Source organism: Mytilus trossulus, unplaced genomic scaffold, assembly GCF_036588685.1.
Source record: "Mytilus trossulus isolate FHL-02 unplaced genomic scaffold, PNRI_Mtr1.1.1.hap1 h1tg001264l__unscaffolded, whole genome shotgun sequence".
Lineage (NCBI taxonomy): Eukaryota > Metazoa > Mollusca > Bivalvia > Mytilida > Mytilidae > Mytilus > Mytilus trossulus.
In genome coordinates, this window is record NW_026963741.1 from 1 (window position 1) to 4,967 (window position 4,967).

The 4,967-nt window shown below is 40.6% G+C and overlaps 2 pseudogenes; both read right to left on the reverse strand.

The window, feature by feature from the left end:
- Nucleotides 1-1,202: 1,202 nt before the first annotated feature.
- Nucleotides 1,203-2,525, reverse strand: LOC134704094 (NADH-ubiquinone oxidoreductase chain 4-like; annotated as a pseudogene).
- Nucleotides 2,526-2,565: 40 nt separating this feature from the next.
- On the reverse strand, nt 2,566-3,723 carry LOC134704093 (NADH-ubiquinone oxidoreductase chain 1-like; annotated as a pseudogene).
- Nucleotides 3,724-4,967: the final 1,244 nt, after the last annotated feature.

Here is a 4,967-nt window from a genome sequence, read left to right on the forward strand (position 1 = left end):
TAGCTCTAAACCGAGTCACACCCCTACTATCTCTTCTCTTCTAACCCTAAGAATTGTCCCGATCAATATTACCCCTAATCTCACTAATTTTATAGGTCTTACCACAAAGCTTACCATTTCAAGTAAAGGTTACTTATAACACTTGAAAATCATAGGTCTTCTGTCCTTAATTAGACTACTTTACTCAGACTAGTAAGCGCTTGGAATCGCTTTGGTACTTGATTTCAAATCAAAACTGTTTAACTAGTCTGTATGACTCCTATTTTTAACCTTTTAAATGGTCAGGAATCTTATATCAGGACGGAGCATGCTCTTCTTGAATGTACGCATACCACGAAGGCTTTGCGTCTGGGTACTTAAACGTATAGACGTCCCCGTCTCATATTTTGAACCACCACATGTATAACCATCCTCCAAACCACACATATACTAAACATCATAATGCTACCCATACCACATCTACGAAGTGTCAGTACCAAATGCAAGCCTCAAAACCAAAGTGCCGTTGACTGGAAAACTCCCCACGCCATAGTCGGACTAACCTCACCATTAGTCAAAGAGTCCCCACAACTACGTGCATTCCATGAAACCCAGTTAGTAAATAAAACACTCTTCCATACACCCTATCTGCAATAGTGTATGAGTTTCAGTAGTATTCTCGAAGTTGCACTAGGAAGAACACAGTCCCACATAAAATTGTTCACTAGGCCAATAAATGGCCCAACATCATAATCCTTCAAACGCATTCTCTTATGGGCTTGAGTTACGAATAACCCCCTCCTAATTAAAAGACCTGTCTCGAACAGCCTTGTCGACGACGGGTTTGGCGTGCGGATCCCTGGAGGGGGTCATCGCATCCCTAGTTCACACGAGGGTCTTAAGGCATTATGGAAGAAAGTCCAAAAAAAAGAAAAGAAGAACATTACTTCAGACAGAATAAAAAGGGCAACTCCATCACGAAATCTCTTGATTACGAAGCGAGTATGAAACCCAATATCTCCCTCACGAATTAAGTCTCGCCATCATCTAAAAGTTCTCAATAGTATACACCCCAACCTCATTCCTATTAATAGAAATCTGGGAGTTCGATGCAGTCACAAAATTAACCCTACCGCTATTCCGTTTGCCGAGATAGCCACAAAAAAGGGCCACGGACTTGGACCTGGTACATAGTAACGAGAATAAGGATTACGATTCATTGTTTAGGGTATAAACATAAACATAAAGTTCAGCGGTATCCAATGAGCCGCCAGAACAAAAACATCACAAACTCTTCTCAAGTTTAAGGACTCCCTGTGTGACACCCCCTTCCCGTGACAACAACTTCCATATAGGTATAGTCTAAAACATGCCCTAATAAAGCTTATCAGACCCAGGATAAGCAGGAACACTCCACTTATTCACCCTCCCACGCCGAAAACGAGGATTTCCCCAAATAAGTTTAGACTAGGAGGGGCTGCTATGTTGCTTGATCTTAACAGGAAACACATTAAGACTAGACTTGGGCAGACTAACAAGCCCCCTTTATTTATTACTAGCAGACGCGAGTGCCTCATCTTATAGATAGCATTCACATACCTGAACAAACCTGATGAACACAACCCATGCCCGATCATAATAATAATGGCCCCCACTACCCCTAATACCGTGTTGCTAAGCACTCCTAATAGCACAAGCCTCATATGCGCTACAGAGGAATATGCTACCAAACATTTTAGGTCCACTTGCCGTACACACGCTAATCCTGCGTAGACACCTCCTGCCAAGTTCACCACTAGTAGCAGCACAAAAAAAACGCTTCTAAGCCTTATTTGTATAACTATTATAAATCGAAGCAGCCCGTACCCTCCTAATTTTAGTACCACCCCGGCCAATAGCATCGAACCGGCTACTGGGGCCTCTACGTGAGCCTTAGGTAGTCACAGGTGAAATGGATATATTGGTAGCTTGATAAGAAACCCTAGAATGTATAGCCATCACAATCTCATTCCCCTTTTTTTTACTAGCCTTACCACAGAACTTATCCTCCTCCTCAACCCTCTAATATAGAGTTCTCTTACCCCCCATAAGAAAAAAAGAGATCCGAACACCGTATAGATTACTATATACCCCCCTGCCTGTAAACGCTCTGGCTGATAGCCTCAGCCTACAATTAATAACAACAGAGGGGCTAGCACACTTTCAAAAAAAAAAAAAAAAGAAAGAACCTCCTCACCCTGAATCTTATCACTAAAATTAGGCTGATTCTGATAATTATTAAATTAAATCTTGCTTTCCGGTGGATCTTAACCCTCCTTAGGTAGGAAAGAATTGCTACAAATAGAGTTAGTGTAACCATTAACCCTATTACAAAGTCTGTGGTGTACAACCCGTTCAACTCTACCCCCCCTATCGCGACTCTTGTGGCGCCCATACTTAGAATAGTTAGAACGCTTAACCCAATGACACTCATATTTAGGTTTTTTATAATAATCAATGCAATAAGTCTAATTGCCAACCTTTTAACCATAAGTAAGACAGACTTTATCTGACACATTCAGTGTAAATGAATTATACTAGTTTATATTATCTTACATACACCCTAACTAGAACTACTACACACACACTAGCCATAAGTATGACACATAGAAGAACAGTCCAACACAAACTCATTAACTTATCATAACGTAAACGAGGTAAAGAAGCACGAATAACCACAAAGAAGACCGCAAAAGCCATCATAAAGACCCCGATCAACGCTTCATTTCCCCCGAAAAATATCGCCGCCCTTATAACCCTTCTGAGAAGAATACTAGAGTACTCCGCAATAAATATAACTGCAAACCCCCCTCCGCTGTACTCCACGTTGTATCCTGACACTAATTCCGACTCTCCTTCCACAAAATCAAATGGCGCCCGATTAGTTTCAGCTAGCATACACAGCATTCAGACAACTATAACTACGCACAAAGGAAAAAAGAAAAAAAAGGACCTTTGTTGGAACACCCTAATTTCTTGAAACATAAACACACCCGAGCACAGCACCACACAAAAGAAGATAAATCCTATAGGGATCTCATAAGAAATTCTTTGCGCCATCGCACGAACTGCACCTAGCAAAGAGTATTTAGAGTTAGAAGCCCATCCGGATATTATTACCCCGTAAACCCTGACTCTAGTAATAACTATAAACAGAATCACCCCGAAAACATAAAACACTTCAGCCGACTTATACGGGTATAAAAGCCATCCAAGTAAACTGATAGTTAATATTAGTGCAGGAGCCAAAATGAAGGGCCCTACGTTAGCACGTGTAGGCACAATAAACTCTTTACATAACAACTTACCTGCGTCACTAAAAGGCTGCAAGATCCCTATATAACTCACCTTGGATGGACCCTTTCGGATTATAATGATAGCCAAAATTTTACGTTCCAACAAAGTATAGAAGCCCACAGCGAGAAGCACCCCTACAAAAGGGATAACACCAACAACCACGCCTACTCAGTCCACCAGTGCAGCCTTAGTCGACCCCAAGGGAGTAAAAGAGTCCGCTGACACTTGACAAAGGCTTAATAGGATAGAGGCTCCAAAGAAAACAGCTACTCTCCTTAGAGTCTTAAATAGACACTCGACACTAACCATAATGAGACTGGGCTTAGCTTTGTAATTCACACACAAACAAGAGTATATCTTATAAGACGAGCTTAAATCGTATGCATTAGGTCTGCCAGCTTGTGCCATGAAAGCAAGTATATATACTTATGAATTGATCCTAAATCAAACGCATTAGCTCTGCCAGCTCTCACAAAGATAAGAGCCACTACTCACGGCGCCTTAGGGGCATGAGCCCTAATCCTAATATTAGACCACCTTATCACTAAAAGCTACTTGCCCATTGTACAAGTTCATTAAATTAAAAGTTTAACGCTTCTTAAAAGCTTTAGCTTATTTTTTATTTTAGTTAAGAGCTTCCAACCATATGACAAAATATTTCTCAGGAATAAACTCAATCACAATCGGTATAAATCTATGGTTAACCCCGCAAATTTCAGAACACTGCCCGTAAATAATTCTACACTGGGAAGCTTTTATAGGAAGCCGATTAATTCGACCTGGGATGGCATCTACTTTAATTAGTAACTTAGGGAGTGCAAACGAATGGAGCACATCAGACCTTCTTACAAAAGCAGTTATTTGCACATCTGCTGGAGCCACCATCCGGTTATCAACATCCAACAAACGATACCCTCCTTTTCTAAATGTCTCCTGCTGGTCTTCTATGTAAGAATCAATTGTATAACACGAAATTCTTTCAGCGCTTTCTCTAGAGCTTGGAGTGTCTAAATTGCGACAAAATTCGTAAGATCAGTACCATTGTTTCCCAATCGCCTTAAAATTTCACCGGGGCCGTTTTACTTCTTCTATATAATATAGGTTAATTATAGAAGGAAACCACAACCCTACTAACATCAACATTGGCACAATAGTCCATCAAAATTCTAATCGTTGACGGTTCAAGAAATGGCGATAAGAAAATTTAGTAAGAAGGATTACGCATCCTATATATATAACAAAGACCAACACAGCCACTGCTACTATCATCACAAAACCATGGTACCGGAACAGGTCTTTCCCTAGTTCCCCATGGACAATATCACCAAAATATCGACTCCCGTAAAAAGACATATTTATATTTTTCTACACTTATTAGCCCACTCACGTGCGCTACTTTCGCGATTTACTAATTTTAATAACTTGAAATAAGCTAAAAACTTAAACCATTTCAGGTCTACAGGACGACTCCTACAGAATTTAGGGTATTCAAGCAGCTTGTCCCACACCCACAAAGAAAGAGGGTTTAATAACAACCTAGAGAAATAAATGACTGAAAGACACTGCCCCAAAATGATATAAGGCTCCCGCACTGGGCGAGCACCAATCCATGTTAACCTAATAAACCTACCAACCAACACTCAAAACACTAC